The 18,819-nt window shown below is 48.1% G+C and overlaps 1 protein-coding gene across 2 annotated transcripts in view; it reads left to right on the forward strand.

Moving 5' to 3' along the window:
- Nucleotides 1-18,819, forward strand: part of ZBTB7C (zinc finger and BTB domain containing 7C) — a 393,546-nt gene that overhangs the window by 100,068 nt on the left and 274,659 nt on the right. The window contains exon 3 of one of the 2 annotated variants that reach the window (XM_055232837.2): nt 2,310-2,422. The exons of the other annotated variant lie outside the window; for it this stretch is intronic. The gene's annotated coding sequence lies outside the window, so the exon portion shown is untranslated. The remainder of the gene's footprint in view (nt 1-2,309; nt 2,423-18,819) is intronic. 2 annotated transcript variants of the gene reach the window in all.

Genomic DNA, 18,819 nt, shown 5'->3' on the forward strand with positions numbered 1-18,819 from the left:
TTCTGTAGGGCTCCTGGGGTCCCAGCCCAGCCTCACCCTGAGGGGAGGGTCTGCTTAAAGCATTGGTTCTCTGACTTAAGCATACATCGGACTCACACGGAGGGCTTGGTAAGACACAGCTTACTGGGTTGCACCCCAGAGTTTTAGATTCAGGAGGTCTCGAGTGGGGCTCGAGAATGTACCCCATCAAGTTCCCAGGTGATGCCGATGCTGCTGGTCCTGAGACCATAATTTAAGAACCACTGGCCTAGAACGAACAGAACTACTCAAGGTATGGTCCACTGGTACTGTTTGTTACCAGTCTGTGACACAAGTACAGACGCTGACAGTAAATGCTTAGAAACCCTTATTGAAGTTTGGCATTGCTGCGAAATCTAAACACATGACTATTTTTCTGTCAGTTCATTTTTATTGTATTTTCCAAACGTATTGGTCCAGTTGGAAACTCTGGCTGAGATGACCCAGCCTAGTAATGGTCAGGGTTCAGGGCAGCCCCCAGGCTGGCAGGAGACTCGGGATGCCCACTGAGAAACCAAGGCAGAAGGACTCTGGCCAGCCTGGGCATGGGGTGGACTGACCCCCAAAAGTGGAAAGGTGGGAGGGAGAGGCAAGGGCAAGAGGTCATCCTGCCCTAAATGCCAATAGAATCGCCCTTAAGCTGGCCTAACTCCAAAACGCCTGCCTTTCCTCTGAGATGGGGAATCTGGGGGCAGGGAGTGGAAGAAGCACTGGTCAGACTGGTTCAACCAAAGTGGCCTTGTCTGTACACACCTAATCTTGCGTGTGTGTGGGTGTGTGGTGGATGGCCTTGCATGGCTGACATGGGAACTCACATGGCCATACATGGCTGGTGTCTTTTGGGTGCCTCTTCCTTTATGCAAAATGAGTATACAAAAGTCCAGCTTAAAAAAGGGATAGATTGGCATGGTCTTGTGAGGTTAATTCATTTTTACACTTGATCTTAGCCAAAAGGCCGAGAAGCGATGGTTAATTCATTTTTAAAAACATTAATTGTTGGAGTCCCTGCTACGTAAAAAATGTACCAAAAATGTAGCCTATGCATGGCTTCCACGACAGCCGTTGCATAAAGAGATACCTGTTCTTACAGAGGAAGGCAGCGGAAAAGTACAATTTATTTATTTATGAGATGGATTTTCGCTCTGTCCCCAGGCTGGAGTGCTGTGGCGTGATCTCGGCTCACTGCAATCTCTGCCTCCCGGGTTCAAGCAATTCTCCTTCCTCAACCTCCCAAGTAGCTGGGATTATAGGGGCCTGCCACCACGCCCAGCTAATTTTTGTATTTTTAGTAGAGAGGGGGTTTCACCACGTTGGCCAGCATGGTCCCAATCTCTTGACCTCGCCATCCATCCACCTTGGCTTCCCAAAGTGCTGGAATTACAGGGGTGAGCCACCCACACCCGGCCAGAGGTGGGTTTTAAACAGCATTATACATTGCTTAGAAGGCTCTGACAGCAATAAATACCATGATCATAAGTCGTCTAGCTGGAAGCGCTCTGGCCTAAGAGTCTGGGACTTGGTAGCCCATCTTGGCATGGGCCCTGACCAGTCCCTGGCCTGGGCAAATCCTTTTCAGCTAGGAAAGAAAGTTCTGTGATTCCAACCTGCCATCTTTGTAGACAAAGTTTTGACAGTTTGTGGTGACAGTGTGAGAAGTAATTAGTTGTCTTGTGCCTTTGGGCATATGAGGATGCTACTGGCTCTTCAAGCTCAGAGTCGTAGAACGTGGAGCCTGGAAGGGGACATAGCATTCATCAGCCCTTCGTTTTATAGTAGTAGAAACTGAGGCCCTGGAGGTCCTGGAATCTGCCCCAAGTGGAGCTTGTATTAAGGCAGGCAGCCTGGCCTATTGTTGGAGGCTTACCATATAATTAATGGGATTTGGAGCAATTACAGGGACAGTAAAGCCCCTCATTTGTTTCTCATGCCAGGCATGAGATTCCTTAGGAGGGTGGAGTGGGAGAGTGGAGGGAAGGTGGTAAGGAGGTGGCAGATAGTTGGCAGATCATCTCTTGCCAGGCCTGCTCTGTGGAACACTGGCTCACATTTTTACTCTGTGTGCCTCAGAGAATTCCAATGCAAAGGGCATATCTGTTTTAAGTACTCACCTATTTTTCCTTTGGGGATAATTCTTGTTGGGTTTTAATGCTAGGCTTTAAAGAACCTGCTTTTTTGTTTTGTTTTGCTGTCAGCACCACGTAAAAGGTAGGCATCGTTCTAGGGAGGGATGGCTGGGCTCTGACCCCATACCTGGGGACAGTTGCTGACCTCTGCTACATATTCACTTGTAGGAGAAGAGGAGAGGAGAGAAGATTTGGGTTGTGATAAGAAGATAAGCATATCGGACAGATGATTGGCAGCTATATGGAATTCTATATGGAAGTCAGAGCCTAGTAAATTCTAGGTACCTGAATACTGGACTGTTCATTAATTCAACAAATATTTATTGAGCATCTAATATTTCTCACTGTGCTAACTGGAAATACAAAAAGTTTTGGAGACTAGTGGTGATATGGTTGCACAACACCAAAAATGTACTTAATGTCACTAAACTGTATACTTACATATGTTTAAAGTGTATGTTTGATGCTGTGTATATTTACCACAGACACACACAAAAGGTAGCAAAACAGAATTGGGTCCCTTCTTCCAGGAAGTAGCTGGTGTTCTGCAAACTCTCCCTAACTGTGGCTGAGCCTGGACCATGGGTGTTAATGATCACAGTGGGAGTCACGAGGAAATCTTACCCAGAGCAGGCTGAGGAGAGATCACCCACCCTCAGCACATTAAAGGAGGTGTCTACACAGCAGAGGGTGCTGACTGTCAAATTTCTTGCTAAAATGTGATTTTGAGATGTTGCCCCGCATAGGGAGTGTGCTCAGGTTTGAATTTCTGTTTGGAACTAATGTTTCTTCACAGACATTTGCAGGTGTGAAAACCTTGGCGGTTGCAATCGTGGTGACACCTTGAGCTCAGAATCTGTTTGTTTGTATTTTTTCTTTCCAGGATGTTTCTGAGCATTTCTCTTGCAAAAACTTCAGTGAGCTGGGGCTACATAGCATTATCCTTGGCTTCCTTCGTGTTTCCTGTGGGCTGGCCACTAGTGCACATGCCACCCTTGGGGCTGAGGGGAGTAGGCAAGTGACCTGAGCTCCCTGAGTCTCAGTTTCTCTGTCCATACCAAATCCTTAGGAGGTCTGAGCACACATGATGGAGGGTGAAGTATTTAGCCACGGGTCTGATGTTCGTCCACTCTCCCTAACTGTCAGCTTGGAGTATTTCCACTTATTTGGGCATTAGCACATCATATCTTACAAGTAATAATGCATTATTACCTAACATCTTCCCATGTTAGTATTCTCTCCACTTGGATTCTATAGCACCCAGGAGGGGTATCACCTCTTAGTATGTCTGACATGTCTCACGCAGTGCTGGGCACTTGGTAGATGCTCAACAGATATTCAATGATTACGCATAGTTTGTTCATAAAGCTACGGTCTGGGCAGTATTTCCCAGGATAGACCTTTAGCTTGCCCGCAGCGAAGCCCAACTCCAGGTCCCTGAGCGGAACCATCCTGGGGATCTGACAGTCCCATGTAAATCACAGATTCCTACTCGCTATTTAACCTTTTGTTTTGGAACCGTAGCTCTGGCCTCTTCAGATTGTCTCAGGTATGGATGGCTGGGTCACCCAGCAACAGCCACGCAGATAATTACACGGATTTCAAATTGTTTCCTACTTTATGTCCTCAAAGCAATTTCAGAATCAATTTGAGGTTTGACAGGGAACAGTGGAGGTCTCGCAGGCCTGGAATGGCGTGCTGGGCCTGCTTAACGCTCGTTATAATTCCAGTGACAGGCCCCGCGCACCTGGGGAGCAGGGCGCTGTCCTCTCTTGCAACTCAGGAAGAAAATCAATCAATCAATCAATGAGAGCACAGCTAATTAAAGGTAACAAAGGCTCTAGGCACCTCAGCCCTCTCTGCAGAGTCAGGCCTGTTCAGCACTAGTAGGAAAACCAGGCTTGTCTCAAACAGAATTAAAATGAAGTCAAGGTGTCAGAAATCAAATCTAGCAAGGCTATCTTTTTTTTTTTTTGAGATGGAGTCTGGCTCCCATTGTGCTGGCTGGAGTGCAGTGGCGTGATCTCGGCTCACCGCAACCTCCACCTCCCGGGTTCAAGCGATTTTCTTTCCTCAGCCTCCTGAGCAGCTGGGATTACAGGCGTGCGCCACCATGGCCAGCTAAGTTTTGTACTTTTTTTTGAGACGGAGTCTTGCTGTGTTGCCCAGGCTGGAGTGCAATGGTGCGGTCTCGGCTCACTACAACCTCCGCCTCCTGGGTTCAAGCCATTCTCCTGCCTCAGCCTCCTGAGTAGCTGGGATTACAGGCACCTGCCACCATGCCTGGCTAATTTTTGTATTTTTAGTAGAGACAGGGTTTTGCCATGTTGGCCAGGCTGGTCTCGAACTCCTGACCACAGGTGATCCCCCACCTCGGCCTCCCAAAGTGCTAGGATTACAGGCATGAGCCACCACGCCTGGCCAAGGCTATCTTTTTTTAACAACAGGTGTGTACCCCACATTGGTGTGAGGAACACCTTCCTAGGAGCAGTCTTGAAGTGGATTTAGATGGTTACTCTGGTTTCAGTAGAGTAATACAACTGGAAAAAGCACTTGAGGCTACCCCTCATAAACTGGATCAGAACATTAGAAGCAGGCAGCTGGGCTTATGCTCTGTGTGTGGGGCCCCTGCACAGAGAGGCCATGGAGTATGATGGTTAAGGTGTGGGCTCTGGCCCAGACCCCCTGGGTTCATTCCTGGCTTTGTCACCCACTTGCCAGGGGACCCTGGGCTGGTCGCTGCAAGGTCTTCGTCTGCAAGATGGGGGTGGTCGTAGCTCCCACCTCTGGAATCTTTGGAAGATTACATGAGTTAGCACTTGTTAAAGGCTTAGAACAGCACCTGGCACAGAGTAAAGCCTTGCTACTCTTATCACAGAACCATTTCCCTAACAAGGGAACTGGTAAAACTATCCTTGACTTTGCAAGAAGTGAGATAAGTTTATTTTTGGTTTCACCTTGCAAAAGGGATATGGAGACCCAGAGGGGTGAGTTAACCTGAGTTCACAGAGCAAAGTGGAAGTGGGGCCAAGCCTGGAGTCAAGGCCCCATCACTGCTTGGACCAAGTGCCATCTGAGTTGTGGAGCTTATCCTTGGCCTACCTGGCCTCTGCCCAGCCTATTGCTCCCCTCCACCCAGGCACCCCAGGCTCCAATCTTCTTCTAAGCTTTGCTCGGACGTCTTCCACCCCACCTCTATTCTTATGGCCATGATAAGCTCAAAGCCTCATCTTTTGTGGAGTAGTTTGTATTTGATAGTGTTAACACCTTATGCTAAAGGAATGAACTTGTAGTGTCAGGAACCCGCTCACAAGTTGGGAGGAATCTGGGGAGGCAGAGAAAGTCCTAGGGCCCTGCTGTCGCACCATATAGCATTTGGCCTACTTCTCACTGACCCTGTCTTGTAGATTCTGGAGATATAAAGGAGCCCCAAGTCTCATCAGAGGGAGGTTGGGGAGCCTTGGTGATTCTCAGGGATCACTACCCGCTTTGGCTCTTTGCCTTTTGTTTTGGGAACCTTTGACTGTTATGACTGGCTTACCTTCTTCTGCTCCTCCGCTCTCATGAGAGATCGAGTCAAGGGGCAAGACGGAAACAGTGAAGTCATTGGCTACTGAGGTGCACAGAAGTCAAGAAGTTCCAAGCTGTGTCCTCCACAGAGGGTGCAAATTGATCTTCTTGCACGGGTGCACATTAAGCACTCCCAGTAATAGGGAAGGGAGGGAGGGAAGACAGAAGCTTTGGCAGCCTGGCCTGCTGGAACTGCTGGTCCAATGCTGCTTCCATCCTCCCCTGTCTTGCATCATTCCTAGCACTGTGAACGCTAATGGGACTAAAAGCTTCAAAAACCAGAGACTGCACTTGGATTGTGGGCCCTGGGGTTGCAAAGTGGGGCTGGTTTCTGATGACCTTGAGCCAGAGGATGCAGCATCACAGAACTGCAAAGAAATGGTTTTTTTTTTTTTTTTTTTTTTTTTATTTTTTTTTATTTTTATTTTTTTTTATTATACTTTAGGGTTTTAGGGTACATGTGCACAATGTGCAGGTTTGTTACATATGTATCCATGTGCCATGTTGATTTCCTGCACCCATTAATTCGTCATTTAGCATTAGGTGTATCTCCTAATGCTGTCCCTCCCCCCTCCCCCCACCCCACAACAGTCCCCGGAGCGTGATGTTCCCCTTCCTGTGTCCATGAGTTCTCATTGTTCAATTCCCACCTATGAGTGAGAACATGCGGTGTTTGGTTTTTTGTCCTTGCGATAGTTTACTGAGAATGATGTTTTCCAGTTTCATCCATGTCCCTACAAAGGACACGAACTCATCATTTTTTATGGCTGCATAGTATTCCATGGTGTATATGTGCCACATTTTCTTAATCCAGTCTATCGTTGTTGGACATTTGGGTTGGTTCCAACTCTTTGCTATTGTGAATAGTGCCGCAATAAACATACGTGTGCATGTGTCTTTATAGCAGCATGATTTATAGTCCTTTGGGTATATACCCAGTAATGGGATGGCTGGGTCAAATGGTATTTCTAGTTCGAGATCCCTGAGGAATCGCCACACTGACTTCCACAATGGTTGAACTAGTTTACAGTCCCACCAACAGTGTAAAAGTGTTCCTATTTCTCCACATCCTCTCCAGCACCTGTTGTTTCCTGATTTTTTAATGATGGCCATTCTAACTGGTGTGAGATGGTATCTCACTGTGGTTTTGATTTGCATTTCTCTGATGGCCAGTGATGAGGAGCATTTCTTCATGTGTTTTTTGGCTGCATAAATGTCTTCTTTTGAGAAGTGTCTGTTCATGTCCTCTGCCCACTTTTTGATGGGGTTGTTTGTTTTTTTCTTGTAAATTTGTTTGAGTTCATTGTAGATTCTGGATATTAGCCCTTTGTCAGATGAGTAGGTTGCAAAAATTTTCTCCCATTGTGTAGGTTGCCTGTTCACTCTGATGATAGTTTCTTTTGCTGTGCAGAAGCTCTTTAGTTTAATGAGATCCCATTTGTCGATTTTGGCTTTTGTTGCCATTGCTTTTGGTGTTTTAGACATGAAGTCCTTGCCCACGCCTATGTCCTGAATGGTATTGCCTAGGTTTTCTTGTAGGATTTTAATGGTTTTAGGTCTAACATATAAGTCTTTAATCCATCTTGAATTAATTTTTGTATAAGGTGTAAGGAAGGGATCCAGTTGCAGCTTTCTACATATGGCTAGCCAGTTTTCCCAGCACCATTTATTGAATAGGGAATCCTTTCCCCATTTCTTGTTTTTGTCAGGTTTGTCAAAGATCAGATAGTTGTAGCTATGCGGCATCATTTCTGAGGGCTCTGTTCTGTTCCATTGATCTATGTCTCTGTTGTGGTACCAGTACCATGCTGTTTTGGTTACTGTAGCCTTGTAGTATAGTTTAAAGTCAGGTAGCGTGATGCCTCCAGCTTTGTTCTTTTGGCTTAGGATTGACTTGGCGATGCGGGCTCTTTTTTGGTTCCATATGAACTTTAAAGTAGTTTTTTCCAATTCTGTGAAGAACGTCATTGGTAGCTTGATGGGGATGGCATTGAATCTATAAATTACCTTGGGCAGTATGGCCATTTTCACGATATTGATTCTTCCAACCCATGAGCATGGAATGTTCTTCAGCTAACTATCCTAAATATATATGCACCCAACACAGGAGCACCCAGATTCATAAAGCAAGTCCTCAGTGACCTACAAAGGGACTTAAACTCCCACACAATAATAATGGGAGATTTTAACACCCCACTGTCAACATTAGACAGATCAACGAGACAGAAAGTTAACAAGGATATCCAGGAATTGAACTCAGCTCTACACAAAGTGGACCTAATAGACATCTACAGAACTCTCCACCCCAAATCAACAGAATATACATTTTTTTCAGCACCACACCACACCTATTCCAAAATTGACCACATAGTTGGAAGTAAAGCTCTTCTCAGCAAATGTAAAAGAACAGAGATTATAACAAACTGTCTCTCAGACCACAGTGCAATCAAACTAGAACTCAGGATTAAGAAACTCAGTCAAAACCACTCAACTACATGGAAACTGAACAACCTGCTCCTGAATGACTATTGGGTACATAATGAAATGAAGGCAGAAATAAAGATGTTCTTTGAAACCAACGAGAACAAAGACACAACATACCAGAATCTCTGGGACACATTCAAAGCAGTGTGTAGAGGAAAATTTATAGCACTAAATGCCCACAAGAGAAAGCAGGAAAGATCCAAAATTGACACCCTAACATCACAATTAAAAGAACTAGAAAAGCAAGAGCAAACACATTCAAAAGCTAGCAGAAGGCTAGAAATAACTAAAATCAGAGCAGAACTGAAGGAAATAGAGACACAAAAAACCCTTCAAAAAATTAATGAATCCAGGAGCTGGTTTTTTGAAAAGATCAACAAAATTGATGGACCGCTAGCAAGACTAATAAAGAAGAAAAGAGAGAAGAATCAAATAGATGCAATAAAAAACGAAAAAGGGGATATCACCACCGATCCCACAGAAATACAATCTACCATCAGAGAATACTACAAACACCTCTATGCAAATAAACTAGAAAATCTGGAAGAAATGGATAAATTCCTCGACAAATACACCCTCCCAAGACTAAACCAGGAAGAAGTTGAATCTCTGAATAGACCAATAACAGGTTCTGAAATTGTGGCAATAATCAATAGCTTACCAACCAAAAAGAGTCCAGGACCTGATGGATTCACAGCTGAATTCTACCAGAGGTACAAGGAGGAACTGGTACCATTCCTTCTGAAACTATTCCAATCGATAGAAAAAGAGGGAATCCTCCCTAACACATTTTACGAAGCCAGCATCATCCTAATACCAAAACCTGGCAGAGACATAACCAAAAAAGAGAATTTCAGACCAATATCCTTGATGAACATTGATGCAAAAATCCTCAATAAAATACTGGCAAACCGAATCCAGCAGCACATCAAAAAGCTTATCCACCATGATCAAGTGGGCTTCATCCCTGGGATGCAAGGCTGGTTCAACATACGCAAATCAATAAATGTAATCCAGCATATAAACAGAACCAAAGACAAAAACCACATGATTATCTCAATAGATGCAGAAAAGGCCTTTGACAAAATTCAACAACCCTTCATGCTAAAACCTCTCAATAAATTAGGTATTGATGGGACGTATCTCAAAATAATAAGAGCTATCTACAACAAACCCACAGCCAATATCATACTGAATGGGCAAAAACTGGAAGCATTCCCTCTGAAAACTGGCACAAGACAGGGATGCCCTCTCTCACCGCTACTATTCAACATAGTGCTGGAAGTTCTGGCCAGAGCAATCAGGCAGGAGAAGGAAATAAAGGGTATTCAATTAGGAAAAGAGGAAGTCAAATTGTCCCTGTTTGCAGATGACATGATTGTATATCTAGAAAACCCCATTGTCTCAGCCCAAAGTCTCCTTAAGCTGATTAGCAACTTCAGCAAAGTCTCAGGATACAAAATTAATGTACAAAAATCACAAGCATTCTTGTACACCAATAACAGACAAACAGAGAGCCAAATCATGAGTGAACTCCCATTCACAATTGCTTCAAAGAGAATAAAATACCTAGGAATCCAACTTACAAGGGATGTGAAGGACCTCTTCAAGGAGAACTACAAACCACTGCTCAATGAAATAAAAGAAGAAATGGTTTTTAGACACCTGCTGGCTCCTGGTTTTCCCAGGACTTGCTTAGCTGCCGGCAAGACTGGAGTCAACTATGGACTATGGTTTTTGGGGGAAAGGCCTTTGTGGAAGGATGTTGTGAGAACCTACATGAGAAGTTCAGGTTCAGACTCGAATATCTAACTCCGTCCAGTCTGTGCTGGTTCACCACATAGAGCATGGACATCGATCCAGCCTGACTTAGCTAGCTCTCTATCGAACATGCTGTGCAATGAGAAAAATTATTCTGACTGCTGGTGTTAGTGTTCTCTGAGCGGAGGAACTGCTTTCATTTAAGAACTACCTTGATAGGTCATTTGGGTGAGAAATGAGGCCTTGTGGGCATGAGTAGAAAGAGAAAAAAAATGTATATATAGAGAGAGCTCTTCTGTGTAAATCTGTGCAGGAATTGCAGTAAAAAAGGGAGAGAAGGTGGACTCGGTTGAAGGCTGGGATTGAATTAGTGGAAATGGCCAAGGGAAGTCAAGGAGCAGGAGCTGTCAGCTCTTCAGTTTAAAGTTCCTGACAGCCCTATCCTCTCCTGAAGCCAGACTCCAGGGGCGTCCACTCTCCTCACTGGCCTGTGTGTCCCTTTCTGGGGAATGGGGAGGAACCTAGGAGAAGGGACTGGGGCTTCTGCACAGGGGATTATAGGACAGAGTTAAAAGCAGCGTCAACTCCTGGAGAAGAGAAGGAGAATTCTGCAGAAGCCAGAGGTAATGAGAAATACACCCCCCTGAGAATTTGCAGACATCGTGGGGCTGGGTGTGGGCTTTCCTAAAAGCCGGGGGGTGGCAGTTGTTACCCATCTTCTAGGTGGGAAAGAAGCTGGTTTCCAGACGCTTCCTGAAGACTCTCGCCTTTATGCCCCTGAGGTCTGTCCATCAGAGCGCTGCTCTAGCTGACCCTGCCTGCTGGCTGGTCTCCAGGCTGGGCTGTGGCCTTCCTTGCCCTGGGGAGCTATGGTGAGAACCTCTGCTTGCTGCCTCATCCCCAGTTCCTTCAAGACAGCAAAGACTTTGCAGTTAAAAGTAGAGACTCACCAAGAAAAGTCAACACAATCTGATATCTGCAGAAAACCCCCAGTGCCTCTCATCCAGCTGTGCATCTCATCAGTCATTTTCGGTAGTGTCCGTGACAGACAGCCACTAGCCTCACTTAAATATTCCCAGTGCCCATAGGCTCACTATGTTGGCTAGTGACAATGCCACTCTCACATAACTCGGCTGGGAGGTTCTTTGTGAGATGGAGCCACAGTCTGTACCCACTCCCCCACTCCTCCCTCAGCCCCCAGCTGAGGTACTTACCATGGCTATTTATTTATTTATTTATTTTGAGATGGAGTCTCACTCTGTCGCCCAGGCTGGAGTGCAGTGGTGCGATCTTGGCTCACTGCAGCCTCTGCCTCCTGGGTTCAAGCAGTTCTCCTGCCTCAGCCTCCGGAGAAGCTCAGATTATAGGCGTGTGCCACCACACTCGGCTAATTTTTTGTGTTTTTTGTAGAGACAGGGTTTCGCCATGTTGACCAGGCTGGTCTTGAACTCCTGACCTCAGGTGATGCCCCCACCTCAGCCTACCAAAGCGCTGGGATTACAGACCATGCCTTTTTACTCTGGCTGCTTTTTCCTGCACAACAATTAGCCCTTCTGGAGTGCCTGTGGCCACCTTTCTTATCCTTTGAGTTCTCTTCTGGCTGAACATCTCCTGTCCCTCTCCCATCTTCTCATCTGTCACAGGTGCCTTGGGTGCCCAACAACAGACTAGTAATGGCATTCCTCACTCACAACTAGTAACTCAACCTTACTGAGTCCTCAGAGGGCATTTTCAGTGGATGGTCAAATAGGCAGTGTCTTTTATTTTCTGAAAACCTCCTAAAAGCCAGGCCCAGCTGTGCCTGCCCACATCCTCCTGGAGGTACATTCTCAGCCCAGGAAGGCCTTTGCTTTGCCGTGAAGCCGTCCTTTGGGCTCCTGATGCACTCTGCCCTGGCAGTGTCCTTCTCATCCCCTTGCTGTGCTCCTGGCCAGCCCTGCCTGTCTGCTACCTCACAGCCATGTTCCAGGCATGTCTGTTTGTGGGCAGGGCAGCCACTGCCTACTTGTGGAGGTTTGAAAGGAACAGGGACTGGCCTCTTCTGCCTTTCTTCCTGGCATTTTTTTTTTGCCACTCATTTCCTGTCTGCGTGTCTTTTGTCACTTGCACCTCCTCCTGGCCCCGCCCCCTAGCTCTTCCTCTTCTAGGGAGCCTCCCTGCTTGGTATCTGTAGCAAGAGTAAAAAAAACAACGTGGCTGGGGCCAAGGGACTTCGCCAGCTGTGTGGGCTTAGGACCTGTTTCCTCAGCTGCAAAATGAGGGTGGAATCGGATGCCCAGCTCCACCAGCATATGGTTTCTACTTGGGACAGAAACTTCTGTTTTCCTATTCCAGAGGCTACAAACTCCCTGCTAGTAAAGCTCTGTTTCACAAGGGAGACCGCATTCACCACTCATCTGCCTGGGGGAGATGATTGATATACCCTGGCACTCATGAAAAACCTAGCCAAGTGTTCCTACCTCTGGCTTCACCTTCAGATCACTTAAGGAGCTTTTAAAATATACTGATGCTTGCACCCCACCCCAAGGGAGTCTGATTCAGTTGGACCTGGGTGGGGCTCAGGCATCTTTATGATGCTGATACAGAGTGAAGTTAGAACCTCCGCTCCTGGGCCCTGCCACCAGCTTTGCTACTTGAAGTGTGGTTCTCAATGCAGTAACAGCAGAAATGCAGAATCTTAGGCTTCACCCCAGACCTCCCAACTAAAGTGTGCATACTAACAAGGCCCCAGGGGATTCTTATGCCATTTGTCATTTGGGGAGCACTGCTTTTGCCCTGTAAGTGGTCTTTGAGGATTCCCTTAGACTATACTATCTGTTTTTCATAAGCAACCACAAATCCATTTTGGGGATAAATGTGGCATAAAAAATTGTATCCAATGTCAGATGATATTAACATGCAGGAAAATAGATGTCACATCTACGCATGAGCCATTTTCACTTCACTTCTGTGAATTCTCTCCCCCCACAGGGCCTTTGCACGTGCTGCGCTCTGCCTGGCATATTCCCATCCTCCTTCAGCCTCCTCATCCTCCCTTTCCCCTGGCTGTTTCCTACTCATCCACAGCTGGACTGGCCTCTGGGAACTGGTTTTTGTCCAGTCTGCATCCTTTGCCACTCTCATCTCCCATCCACGACTCCGTGTCTCCCATTCCTTGGCCCAGGTGAGGTGGAGGCAAGAACCAGGTTGAGTTATGAGGAGATCCGACTGCAAAGTTCAGTTTCTGTCTTCACTTCCTTTGTTACTTCCCCTCATTTTCCTCATGTTTATGCAAGAAAAGGCTAAGAATATACCTTTTCTGTTCTCCCCTCGGTGGATGTTGTGATCAAATGGAGAAACAGATGCCTTCTGAAGTATGAAGAATCCACAGAATGTCATGATGGTTCTGGAGGCAGGAGAGGGAGCTGCAAGGATGTCATGGGTGTGAGGACAGCATGGCCCTCTTGCCCAGTAATTGTGGAGATAGATTTTTTTCCCTGCATGAGTGTTGAGCATTAAGTGTGTGGAAAGAGTCACAGCTCCCAGACCCAAGAGTACCTTTCCCTCTCCTCCAGGCCTCTCCCTCTGATTCCCACTACCAAGTGATGCCCTCCCATCTCACTATTTTCTGCTCCTGATGCTGCCCTGGGCCCCTAGCTTCCACCCCATCAGGGTTGGGACCTCTGTGGGTGCCTCTTTGAGGTAGGACAGGACTGGGCACTGGTGTCTGTGCCTTAGAGGAGAATATGGTGAAGCTATGTAGGGGGGTGTGGAAGGCCTCTGTGCAGCTGACCACTGCCTAATTCTGAACTCCCTGGACAGGTGACAAAGAAAGATGTGATGCACACGTGCCCTGGATCACTGGTGTGCTCTGCTGTTCTTCATTCCATAGATAGCTTCTGATGAGAGCCCAAGTGCTCCAGGATGGATCTGCAGAGCCGAGGAGACTGTGAACCAGGTTACAAGCAGAGAAGGAGGCCAGAGCACTGCCAGACACTGGCCTACCCTGCTGAGGGAGACTATACCCCAGAGGGCTCCGGTGGGTCAGCCTGCTGGGCACCCTGAGCCACTGCCGCCAGGCTCCTGTCTCAGTTGCCTTGGTTGGAAATGTTGAATGTGGGGCTGGGACTATCGCCAAAGTGCCTGAGTGGTAAGGATGTGGCATTGGTCTGGGCCATCAACAGGGAGGGGATACTGTGGGGACAGAGCAGCTGGGTAGAGTGTCAAGAAGCATGGCTGGATGTGTCCCTGTGTGGAGGTGGATGTCAAGACGGGGCAGCCTTAAACAGCCAGGTATAGCACTGGATGGCCTCCAGAGCCCAGCGCACCCCATGAGTGCCCACTGTCATCTCCCCTGACCAGAAAAGGCCTGTGCCCTCAAAGGGAAGGACAGGGGGCAGGTCTGTCCCCAGGAGGACAAGTAAGGCAGCCATCAACTCACACTTTTTTTTTTTTTTTTTTTTTTTTGAGACAGAGTCTCGCTCCATTGCCCAGGCTAGAGTTCATGGCTCGATCTTGGTTCACTGCAACCTGCACTTGGCAGGGTTCAAGTAATTCTCTTGCCGCAGCCCCGTGAGTAGCTGGGACTACAGGTATGTGTCACCATGCCCAGCTAATTTTTGTATTTTTAGTAGAGACAGGGTTTCACCATGTTGGCCAGGCTGGTCTCAAACTCCTGACCTTGTGATCCACCCGTCTCAGCCTCCCAAAATGTTGGGATTACAGGCGTGAGCCACCGCACCTGGCCTCAACTCACAGTTTTACCTTGATATTAGGACACTCTGTGACTGCACAGACGAGAGGTGGAGTTTGCACTTCATAGCTACCGTAGGCGTGTAATGTGTGACACAGGCCATACCCAAATGAAGGCACACATTTTCATACAGGACCACCTCAGAGGCAGCAAAAAGCCTGACCCAACCCAAGTAACATTTTATCCTCTTAATGAGCATGTAAACAGAAGGAGAATTCATGAAGTTCATGTTTCTGCCTTCCTGCAGGGACATTAGCAGGCATTGATTTTAAACCGTGATGTATGGCACTTCTGACTGAAGGCGACAATGCCATTTGGGAGTCTGTGAGGTTTAAGACATTCTGCAGTTGCCCGGCACTGCAGCGCTGCCAAGCGCTGCTCTAATGGCACCTAATTTGTTAGGGTAACAGGGAAATGGCTGATTGCTGCCATATTCTAGACGAACACAGCCGCACATCCCACCTAGCACTGCTTCCCTTTGGGTGGAAGTAGAATGGGGGAGAGAGAGGGACAAGTAGAAAAGTCGGAGGCAATGAACAGCCGATGCATGATAGAGCCTCTCTCCAGGGAAGGGCAGTGGGGAGTGGGACCAGAAACCGGCCCTCAGGGACCTCTACCATGTCTATAAGAGTCTCTTTATACAAATAAAATCCAAAGGCAAACACAGCATAATACTAAGATATGATGATGCTGGGTGGGGTTCAAGGATGTTTGTTATATAAGTCACTATATGTCAATACTTTTGAAATATTTTATAATTAAACAACAATGTAAAATCAAAAATAAATCCAAGGTCCAGGACATCATGGGTAGTAAGCCACTCTTTGTGTAGAAGAGAGAGCACTCTAGAACATGCGGGCACACGTGCTGCGTGTCTCTAGACCAGCAGCCCCTAACCTTTTTGGCACCAGGGACTGGTTTCGTGGAAGACAAATTTTCCACAAATGGGGTGGGGTGGGTGAAACTGTTCCACCTCAGATCAGCAGGCATTAGTTAGATTCTCAGCTGGGACTACAGGTGTGTTTCACCATGCCTGGCTAATTTTTGTGTTTTTAGTAGAGACGGGGTTTGGCCATGTTGCCCAGGCTGGTCTTGAACTCCTGGACTCAAGCCATCTGCTCACATGCATGGTTCACAATAGAGTTCGCGCTCCTATGAGACTCTCATGGCTCTGCTGATCTGAAAGGAGGTGGAACTCAGGCAGTAATTCTGGCTCTACCCTCCACTCACCTCCTGCTGTGTGGCCTGGTACCTAACAGGCCACAGGCCACTACCAGACTGTGGCCCCGGGGACTGGGGACCCCTGCTCTAGACAGACTTACAGGACATGTGTTTCATAGGACATGGCATTGGGAGAGCACCCAAGACTCGAGAACGTGCTGTGGGAGACAAGCTTCTGTTCACTATATGGCCTTGAAGGCTTTTGGGATGCTCCATCGTGTGCCTGTATTACCTAATTTTTAAAAATAATGTAATTAGTTTCCAAGACTTCAAAAAAGACAAATAGAGATGGGAGACGAAAACAAAAGGAGACATCTTAAAGGAAAATAAAAGAGGAGATGAGGAGAGAAGAGCCTCTTGAAATGCTAGGACTCAGCCTTAGGCTTGGTGGTGAGGGTTAGCGGGGACCACTAGAGGCTCCCGAGCGAGGAGCCCTTTCTGAGAGCAGCTTTCTGAGGGCACAGAAAGGGAGCCTAGAGGAGGAGGCTGCCACCCTGCCTGGCACAGACTTCCATGGGACGCCCCCTCCCCATCCTGCATGGGGAGCAGCCTAGGCCTGCGTGGCAGCCATCCAGGGGTCCTGAGCAGGTGGTGGGGGGTGGTGAGAGGTTGGGCAGGTGCTGAGACCAAGGCGCATGGGAATGGCAGGTGGTTGGTGAGGCCCAGGCCACAGGCTGTCTTCAGGGGGAGGTGCAGCCCCAGGAGGGAACTCTCTGGCTTGGAGGTAGCTCCCCTGTTGGACACTGACTGTGAGGTACCAGTGGAAGGGAGGGATTTATGCTATGGAGATGACCAAGTCCAGGATCCTAGCCAGTCTCTAATTGGGCCAACGCAAAACTCCGTCCTAGGATTGTTCAGATACTTGGAAAATATATCTTTGTGTCTTTGGGATGGGTCCCCCACCTGACCCCTATCTCTGCCCCACCCGCCTGCGACTGCCCCCCTCCTGCTGCTGCTGGGCTGAGGGAGGAGGAGAAGCCAATGCAGACAGTGAGGGGCTCTTTCAGCTGCGTTGGCTCAGGCCTGCCACCGAGAGTTTCAGCTCCTTGTGAATTCTAGGCTGCTCTAGGCCTCTGAAACTATTTCAGCCCCAAAGTGAGCCAGGCCAGTAGAATGAGCTTTGTAAAGTTTTGTTGAATGGAATTTGACCACCAAGAGTTGCTTGTGTGTGGCAGTGGGTGGGTCAATTGTGCCTGACTTCCTCAGCTAAAAAAAATCTTAGCCTGAGTCCTCTTGGGCCTGGGTCCTGGAAAGCCAGGTGCTCTGGGGCTTGGGCCCTGGAAGGCCAGGCGCTCTGGGGCTGCCAGGGAAGGGAGAGGCTTCTAGCACCCAACACCATTGGATCCCACCTTCCTCACATGACGCAGAGGAAACATTCTGGAAGGAGCACCCCACGAAGAGGCCACCAGGGACTGCTACCTCCACCTCCACAAAATCATGCTGAGTAAGCTAGAAGCATCATCTGTGTAGCCCCGGGGAATGGTGTTAGAGATATCTGGAGCCTCAGTTCTGAAATGTGGCCCCTGGGCCACAGCAGCACTACCTGGGGACTCATCAGAATGCATATTCCCAGGCCCACCCTGGACCTACTGAAGACTCTGGGGCATGGCTGGGTGCTCTGTGTTTAACAAGACGTTACTTGCTGGCAATGCTGATGTGTACAGAAATTGAGGCCTGGGCTTCTCCCCTGTGGAGGAGAAAGAGACAGGCAAGTGCAGTCAGAGAGCTTCCTGAGTGGCACTGACTTTCATGCCCAGGCCTCTCATCTCCTATTTTTCAAGCAGAAGCAGGATGCCCCAAGCAGGGAAATATTCTCTCCAGTGTACTGCAGCCAGCTTGTAGTAGGCAGAAATCAGGGCTTACGGTTCCTAATTCCTATTCAGTTGCTGAAGTTGTATAAATGAAAAAGAGGAGGCCGAGTGGCAGGGCAGCAGATGCAGGGAAGGTATAGATTAAAATTTTGGGAACTAATAACTCACCTAGCTGACTCATGGAGCCAAGATAGCCTTCCCTGCCACAGCCTTGGGGCTGCTTGAGATCAGCTGGAATAACTGTCCTGCTGGTGCTGGGGGAGGGCTGAAGCCCTCTGTGTGGGGACAAGCAGTGACCAGGAAGGGAGGGGTGGGGGGCAGGTCAACAGCAGGCATGCCCTGATGTGGGGACCTTACCATGTGAGTGAAGGGCAGCTGAGCGCCAGGTCCATTTCAGCTGCTAGACAGCCTGGCAAATCCTCACAAATGGCCTCGCTCTGGGCTGCACCCAGCATTGCAGGAGCGGCAGGGACAGCTGGGAATTACACTTCCTTCCCAGCACTGGCACCAGAGGAGCTGGCCTGGGGCACCTGTCAAGGGGATCAACATTTGGAGGCTTGTGTTATAATGGGAGCCAAGCTAGAAACAGAAAAAACTCACCTAGGAACGGGGCCTAGGAGTAGGGGTGGGGGTGTGCAGGATTAATTTAATTAATTCCTGCTTTGAGGACCAGGCTAAATTTAGTAGCTGCTTCGGCTGCTGGTTCGACGCTTTTCCCACAACTCCCTCCCATCTGCCCATTGTGCCTTCCGCAGGTGATTAATTTCAAATTCCGGGCTGGCATGTGCACATGCACCTGCTGATTGCCTAGTCCCCTCTCCAAGCCTCTGCTAATGTGCTCTCCGGGCTCCCAGGGGAAGGTGCATGCTGAACCATGCCAGCAGCTTGCTTGCCCTTCCCCAGGGAGGTAAACACCGCATTCGTGCTAATGAGTCCCATGGTGGCCATAGCAGGCCCAGGTCCAAGCTCCAGCACCTCACCCAGGAAACACGGCCACAGTGGGCCTGATCTCCAGCTTGTTTCATTTCATTGTTCTAGGTGAAGTTTAAACAAAAGGTTGAAAGGCTGGGCATGGTGGCTTATGCTGGTAATACTAGCA

The sequence above is a fragment of the Symphalangus syndactylus genome, chromosome 1 (genome assembly GCF_028878055.3).
Source record: "Symphalangus syndactylus isolate Jambi chromosome 1, NHGRI_mSymSyn1-v2.1_pri, whole genome shotgun sequence".
Classification (NCBI taxonomy): domain Eukaryota; kingdom Metazoa; phylum Chordata; class Mammalia; order Primates; family Hylobatidae; genus Symphalangus; species Symphalangus syndactylus.